Source organism: Coturnix japonica, chromosome 7 (genome assembly GCF_054131305.1).
Source record: "Coturnix japonica strain WE chromosome 7, WE-NBRP24, whole genome shotgun sequence".
NCBI classification, from domain to species: Eukaryota; Metazoa; Chordata; class Aves; order Galliformes; family Phasianidae; genus Coturnix; species Coturnix japonica.
In genome coordinates, this window is record NC_140669.1 from 10466091 (window position 1) to 10474854 (window position 8764).

Sequence of the window (8764 nt, forward strand, 5' to 3'; positions counted from 1 at the left end):
GTTCACAAGGCTTTTCTTTCACAGCTCACCAAAATTAGCATTCTCCTGCATCCAATGCGTGTGTGAATATCACCCAGACTCTAATGCGTTCATTGTCACCGTGCCACTGCTGGCTGACAGATAAGGAAACAAAGGCAGGAGGAGCACTTAAACCCCTTGATTCTGTCGAATGAATCACCAATATATGGCTTATTTTGAATCCCCATCACTCTATGATGAGAGTGAAAGAAACAACTGAAGCACACTACAGGACACTCAGGGAATATTGGGATGTGCTGGGAGAGGGCTGCTGTATGCAGCTACAATCAGAGTAGCATGCAAATGCCCTTCCATGCCTGCTGTGCTGACAGTTCCCCTTTACAGACCAAAGCATTCACTTGCACATAACACCTAGATCCATCTCGAGCCTCTGGGCTTTCCTTTAAGATGGGTGCTCAAACGGGTGGCCCTAAATGCTTCCCAGGAGCTTAGGTTGTTGGACAAGGAGCTGACCTTTCCCCCTGGGCTGCCCTCTCAACCTGGCCAAACATTCTTCACCTCAAAAAGAAACATCTGTTACCTACCCATGGTATGACTGAAAAGCCATCATCTGAGGATAAAATATGAAGGGGAAAAATTGCTTCAGTTGCAGCTGCAGGCTGGGAATAGCAAATAATCAGGGAGCTTGGGAGCCCTCGGGCCCTCATGGGTAAAGTCCCTGGCAAGCCATGCTTTTCACAAATGGTCAAATTTATTGCTTTTTAATATGCCACCTGAAGAAATAGCCTCTGTGTGCCCCCACCCCCTCAAGCTGAAGCAATTTTACCGCTGATATGAATTGGAATGTCATTTTTCCTGCAATGTGCTGTTTTTCCTTGGAAACTTCTCTTGCAGTAATGATGAGACAAACTTTGACTTTCAGAGAGCAGGTACAGTCAGAGCTGGTGGTGGGAAGATATTCACATAATGTACATCTGTGCACAGATGTTCCTGTTACTGAGCTCTGTAGGATCACTGTCCATTTTGGGTATCGATTGAGACTTGGGGCTGTGAAGTGACCTTTATATAATCCTGGAGTTAGAAACTGTGTCCACGTTCCCTGTGTGAAAGCCAGAATTTGTTTTACAGACAAATGCAATGCCTGGTTTTGGTGTGTTGGTCTTTCCAAACTTTCCATTCTCTTAACACAACTTTCTCACATGACAAATTCACAAATAATTCTTCAAACCCCTTTATTCTGATTCTGTAATCTTAGTTATATAACTATTTACTTATCTGCAGTCTGGAGAATAACAGTCCTCAGCCTTCTCCAAGAAGCACAGGAGAAAAGAGCCCACTGCAGTTGACAGATGCAATGAAGTGAAACTCTGTATGTTTATGCATGACTTTGTGCACTTCATACTTGGAAAACTCAGATTTGCAGCCTACTTGATAAAAGAACTTTGGAGTTTAAATAGCAAAGAAAGCAGGAAACAGTGGGAACTGTAAACTATCTTAGTCCTTATGTTAAATTTATTTTATTTAAATCTTTTCTTTTTGGTTTTTCTGATTCAGGAAGAAATCCTCCTGTCAATCCTAGTGCATTTTGTATAAACCCAAGCTGTCAAACACCAGTACAATACCATGCTGAGTGTTGCTGTCTGTAGCTCATTTCATTCATAATGGTTATCTGCAATATCTTGGTTTCTAAGAACAGAGGGTATTTCACACAGAGTCCTACTGCAGTCTCTGTTCCTTGAAGTCAAGTCTCAGAACTCAAAGAAATCACAAAGACAACTTTGGTCCTTCAGCCTTTAAAAACTTCCTAGTAGACACCGTGACTTTGCACAGGCAAAAGACCGGAGCTGGGGAATGCAGGGTACTGTCTTAGGGGAAAGGGCAATGAGATTTTGTTCTACCTGAACCACTTCCTGAGAGGAAGAGCCTTGCTGCTTTCTGTTTTCAAGAAGCTTGAATGGAGAGATAGAAAGGTCTTTCTTCTTCTCTCCAGTCCTGCCTCCTTGTCTGATTACACAATGCTTGTTGCAGGACTAGCATCAATGAGTGGGGCACCTGACCCCATGGGGAACAAGATTTGTCTGCTCTGTTTTACTTGAGTTGGAATTTTTCCTTTGGAAACCACATGTGGGTGTCATCCACAGAGGTCACGTTCAAGTAGAAGAGTTCTACTGGTGGACAGACAGTAAGCATGCTAGGATTTTCAGTGTGCCTCCTTTTACCAGTTCTTCTTTCTCCATCAGATTAGAAGAGATTTAAAACCACAGAAGAGAAAGAAAACATAACTAGGGGTTATAAACAAAGAAATTATTGCATATCAGCTCTGAACTCATTCCTTGGCTTGCATTTCATTGTTCTTGTATGAAAATTTAGTCCTGAGGTTTGCCTTCTTTACATTGAACACAGTGATTGTGTTCATCCTATTCAGATTCCAGACTCATATTTTATCTTTTTTTTTCTTTTTTAAAGGCCTGTTATTTTCCATCCTTCCCATCTTACATTTAGAAGAGGCGCATATTAAAGGCTGACTTGATTTGCTCTTTCCCGTGGGGAATAATATGCGTGATGATGTTTAGAAAAATGAAATTTAAAAAATCTTTCCTCATAACAGAGGGTTGGGGGGATGTAAAACAAACAAATATCCATGTTGTAAATACTCTAATCTAGAACCGAGGAAGAAAACTCAGTAATTTTCTTCTTCTAGCTCAGCCTTCCTTTAGACAATACAAAAATTGATCATGACTGCTGCCTAAATAGGAAGTTCAATAAACATTGTAGCAAGCTGTGTGCTCTCCCCACTATTAATATGTATCATTTGTGGAAGTTTTGACTTCTTTTTTTTTTTTTAATATTCTTAAGAAACAACAAAAATCCCAAACAAGTCACTGCTTTATTTCAGCCCAACCTGCTGCTGCATCTCTGTGGGTCTCCAGGAGAGAAGAGCCCAGATGGTTTTACACAGCACTTTCCCCTCTGCTGCCTGCCTCAGTAATGTGACAATAAAATGGGATTTCTGGTATCTCTTTAACACTCTTAAAAGTAAACGCCTTTCATAACGTATATCGTTTTCCAAAGTAATTTAAAGAGAATACCTTTCACTTTCAAATCGCCCTTTGGCAGATCAGAAGCTGCTGTTGTTTTGTGAAAGCTTTTGGCATTTAAAAATACTTTGTATGAAGGAGGAGGAGGAATGGGGGAAAAAAAAAAAGAAGCTGGCAACCCTGTCTACTTCACGTTCCTTCTGATCTGTCCAGAGCTTTTCAAGTGAGTGGGAACACGCAGACAAATGCATTTTGAAGAAAATCTCATTTCGCCCCTAACCGGTGCTTCACAATTTCCAATTCATGCTGTTGCCATTTTTACAGGAATTGATGGCTGCCATTGTTATCAAAGCTGACAGGCCTCTAGTAGGTTGCACAATCAGCGCAACCTGCTTGAGCCTTTCATTATTCCCAAGTGGCAGATTCTCATGATATCTCTCTTTTATAGGCATTGCTCATTTTTTATTTCACATTTGACATGGCTCCTCTACTTGCTCGCTGCTGGGGTGCTGAGATAAAACGGCTCCTGTAAAGTTAAAGGAGCGACCACTCCTGTACGTGCCAAATGTGGCTGGCAGCTCCGTGCTTCCAGTGCATTTCAAATCAAATGCTGATGTGTTTATAGAAATTAACAGTTGGGTAATTGCCCAGTGTGTGGATTCATTCTTCCCTACCTTGGCATTCAGATAGCATTTCACACACTTTGTCAATGTCCTCTGAAAGCAAACCCATATCATAAATTTTGGGGCTTCTTGTTTTGTGCCTGAAAAAATAAACAGGACATTATTTTCACCGAGCTGGATTTGTTTTAAAAGTCTGTTTCTTGTCTAAGCCTGCAGGACGCGGAAGGGAGCTGAAAAATAATTGAATGGCCAACCTGGTCACACTGGGCTAAAAAAACAGGAATGGAGAAAGGATGTGTGGGGAGAGCCAGCAGCCCAGCTCTAGGGAGTTGAGAAGGGTGAATGGAGCATAAAGCTCCCTGCAGTTGAGAGGTCCATAACCTGCACTGAGCACAGTGTAGGCAATATGAAAGAATGATTTGCCACCCCATCTTCCTGTGTTTTCAAGGCTGCAACCAGAGGCTCTGCTCAGTCCCAGATAGGACCTATGAGTGCCCCATGAGTTCTTTGCATGGTACGGATGGCACAAAGGAATGTAAATGGAGAAAGGCTTTTTGACATCATAAATGTTTTTTGTCACTATCTCACTATACATGATTTGCCTTACATCAAAGCAGGAGATTCCTAGTAGATCTAGGAAGAGATCTACCACATACTCCAGTGTCATCCCAGTGGATTCTCATAGGGTTCTCGTATTGCCTTTCCCTTCATACATGAAACTGAAGGCATTTTATCACCCTGTTATTTAGTCTGGAATTGGTTTGCAGTTCTTCTTTATGAAGAGACTTTTTCTGTGAGGGAACTACTGTCTTTTCTGGCTGTCTCTGCTGCTCAGTGGATGATCTGCAGTAGGATTCTCTCAGCTGCTGGACTTGTAACAGCTTTCTGAAGTTATTTAGATGCTTGAAGGTATAAGCTACAATATCAGACCAGCTGTATAAATGTGGTTCTGTAGCTGTTATGTGTTTGTGCTTCCACAATTCAGTTAGAATGTGAGCCAAGAGGAATCTTTGCTTCTGCACCAAACCTGGCTCTGCTTTCAGTTGTGTAACCAGCTCAGTGTGGTAAGTTGAAATCACAGCCAGCTGGAATGGAATCTAGTGGTATCTGCACCATTTTGTTTGCAGTGCCTTCCATGGATTCTTCCTTGATTCCCTGTACTAAACCTTATGAATCAGAAGTGGCTCCCAGACACTTCTGTATGTTTTTGCCACTCGCGGGCAGAGTTACCAAAACTTCAGTCTGTTGAGCCATATGAGCTATAACCTATCTTGTGGAAGGCAAATTTCCCCGTGCTCAACAAGAGATGTGGATGAGTGCAGCAGTGAGTCAACATCACAGGACCCAAAAGAAAGCAGGGCATTAAGGCACAAGAACTACTGTACCTGTGCGGGCAAAAGAAATATTGCCCCTGCTTCTATTCTCACCTCATATGGGCTCTCAGAACCTAGGGTTCTCATTGGGGGAGTCTTCTTTCCTTCTGGTGGTTGGGATCATTGTCATAAGGAAGATCTATTGCTAAGCAGAAATAATGAAAGGGGAAAAAAGAGCTTTACAGGTATATTAAAAAAATTATTATGAACAAATAAATTAGTGAGCAGATATTGATACATAAATAACTCTATAACACATATTAATCATCATAAATATTCCAGGAAAAAATGGCAGACAGGGATAATATATTTTAATTAATAAATCGAGTGCTATACCTAGCCATAAATAAAACAATACGTCAGAGGAGCTCGTGGGCAGAACAGCCTTTCTTCAGGTCTGAAACAGAAGCAGCAAACTTTGAGGTAAATAAACATAAGGGACAATTGTCCTACTTTGATTTAATTACATAAATCAGTTAAACAATTAGCGAGGAATGGGTTGTTAAAATCTCAGAAGCAGGTGGGAACATTCAGGTTTGATTTCCCAAGACAAGTTTTCATGATGATACTGTATCAGGTATTCAATCCCCTCCCTTCCCTTTGCTGTTTTTTTCCTGGTCTTATCTTTGCTGCACAGCCATTGCTGCTTGTGCAAATGTACTGTTGGAAGGGTCAGGAAACTGAGGGAGTTCAAAAACAAATTGTGAAAAAAAAATTATCTTTCAAGCTTTTCCTTTGGGTCACACGACTACAGTGAGGGTAGGAGGAGAGGGCAGTCAGTGCTAAAAACATCAGCTCGTGACCCTGCTGCTCCCAGAACTCTGAATAGCTGATATTGTTTTTGCTCAGCTGGACCTGGCATCACTAGAAATTACTAAAGAATGGGAAGGGGCTGCATGTCCATTGTCATGCCACGTAGGACAAGCAGTGTTATATCAAGGGCATGCTGTCCAAAGGTGGTTTGGGTCTGCATACCACGGAGCTTAAGATGTGGCATAGGAAGATGCTGGGGACAGGAAGACATTTCATGGTGGATAGTAGAGAAACACATACATCTGGCATCAATGAATAGGATTTACGACGTGCTTTGTTACATTTAAGCATTCAACTTGAAGAATGGTTGTTATTCTTCAACCACCATTGAATGGATGACAACAAAGAGTGAACAGATCCCACTCCTGTTCTCAGTGATGCCAGAGATTTCCTGTACTTCAGAAAATCACTTAAGTTCTGTTCATCTGATTCTTCCACAAAATTAGGGTAACAAGATCCTCCACATCATAAAGAGACACTTGATTTCCAGAAATATCTCTGATATCTCTGGAAGCCAGATGTTCTACAAGGAGAATATGTTCTTATGGTTATGATGTCTGGCAGCAGCTTTGATAAACCAGATCTTGCTCTCCTGATAAAACAGAAGAAAACACATTCCTGACCAAGTAAAAGATTGGATGTGTTCCCTTCTTAAGCACAGCTGAAAGAGTCAGTATGAAAGAGGTTTATCGTATTACTTCTACCTGGCACTTACATAGCAGCAACAAGCAGACCAAGAATCTGAAAACAAACAAGATGTGCAGACAAACCTACCTGTGCATCTTCTACCTGTAACATGCACCTTTCTGAAGGAGTTGCTGGAGCCTCAAACCTGACAGAAAACTGCTGGATAATGCTGGTTTGTAGACTTCTACTACCCAGGACAGTCTTCTTATATCCATATTCCCTGCAGTTCCTGCTAGGAGGTATCACAAAAGATGAATTTCACACCATTCAACATCACAGAGTGAAGTGGCAGCTTATTACTTGATGTATAAATTATCCTCTTCCTTTGGATGCTTAAACACACAATCTAATGATGTATTCTTCTTGTAATAAAAGGTATGACTACTTTTAATGTGGCAGAGGATAAATCCCCAGCAACACAGACTTGCTTGGAAACAAGACAGAAAATGTTGTTCTATGTTAAGCTGTCCAGAAGCAAATCCCTAAAGGCTATGGATGCACATTCAACATATGGTTCCAGTTGATGCATCATAAGCAAAATGCTGTGGCCAGAAATGGATTGATTGCATGGACAAGATACAAAGGCTTGCTGCAAGCCTGTTGTTTGCTCCACGCATTCTGAAGTGGAGGACAATCACTGTGCTTTGTGTTTTTTGTCCTGTATGGATATAAAGCTCTGACATAAGTTTTGTCTTAAGTCTGTTCTGTTGCTGAAATGCAGGAAGGCTTTAATGTCAGTTCTTCCTGTCTGCAGAACCCTCCTTTATGGGAAGTGTTATTCAGATGAATGATCCAAAGCTGACTTAATGGTGGGAATTTATCAGGTGTCTGAGCTGAGATTCAAACAAGCTGGTACTGTGCACATCTCTTCCTGTGCTCCAAGTCCTTGCCTGGTTCCTAGGGATTTGCTGTCATTACTCCTTGTCTTTTCTGCCTAATCTCTCACCTGTTAACATAAAGGATGGGCTATGCACAAAGCCTGTTATCTCTTCCTAAAGACCTTGTGGTTTAAGCAACATAGTGTCTGGGTTAAAATCACCATTAGGTGATTTTTTGAAGGAGCTCAATTTATATTGGGCTGGCGGCAGAGCATACCCATCATTAAGAGTAAAAAAGTGAAACAGTAGGTGAATCATAAGACATCCATCCACCCATTGCTGTAGCACTTTTTAACATCTCACTGATGCATACTGGCCCATAAAACTCCATATGTTTGGAGGAAGTACATTTAAAATATTTTAGCCTTGGATACAACCCTTAAAGCCATAAGACCTTGAAGCCTTTGACCTTGAAGCCATGCTAACATGGGGCTTCTAGGTCACTTTGTGTGAAATACAAAGTGGGGTTTTGATCTGTATAGGCTGTTCCACACTTTGCTTGATTCATTGTTTTGGGGTTTAAATGGGAAGAGGTTTTTAACCTGCCTTCAAACGCTGCTAGAAAAACCCCGGAGATGTTTTGGAAGGTGTTAAATAACATACTTTAGCACTACTACTGTGTCTGCAGATTACAAATATTAGCCCTTTGTAGTTCTTGCCTTCAGTGTGACAAGAAAAGAACCAGATTGGCGCATCTACAAGTCATTTGCATTTAGTGTTATTTTTTGTACAATTATGTGTTTGAAGAGAAAATGCTTTTTTCTTCTTTTCTTTTTTTTTCTTCCTCCAAAGCTCCCTTAATTACTTTCAGTTCAGGTTGACTTACCATCTTATTCTAGGTAATGAAAGTCAGATGGGAAATAGTGAAACTTAGTCTAAAGTCAATCAGCCTGTTAAGTTGAATGCAAAATGCACTTGTGGTTCATTCATTCCTGGTAGGGAAACAGAGATGCAGATGATTCCCACTGAATGCCCAGAGAAGAAATGAAAAAAGATCATTAAAGCAAATATCAATGCTGCAGATAGGAGAGGGAGCAAACACAATGTGCACTCTGTCTCTGAAGTGCTGCTGTGTTACAAAAGCACAGAAAATAGTTCACATGAATTTCAAAAGTTTTTATCTCTTCTTTATTTCCTGCCTCCTTCCCCAGAAGCTCCATCAGCCCAAATTACGGGTGATGGACTGACACAAAGCAGCGGTGTTTTTGTAGCAGTTTATGTATTCATGGTTGGTGAGGTTGATGTGAAGTCCCCAGGAGTCAGCGTTTTCAGGGCTGGCTGGGGAGCAACCTGGGAAGGGAAATGGTTGCATGGGGGGTATTCAGCTCTATCCCCCTTTAGTTTGGAGGCTGGAGCAGCACTGGGAGAGGCTG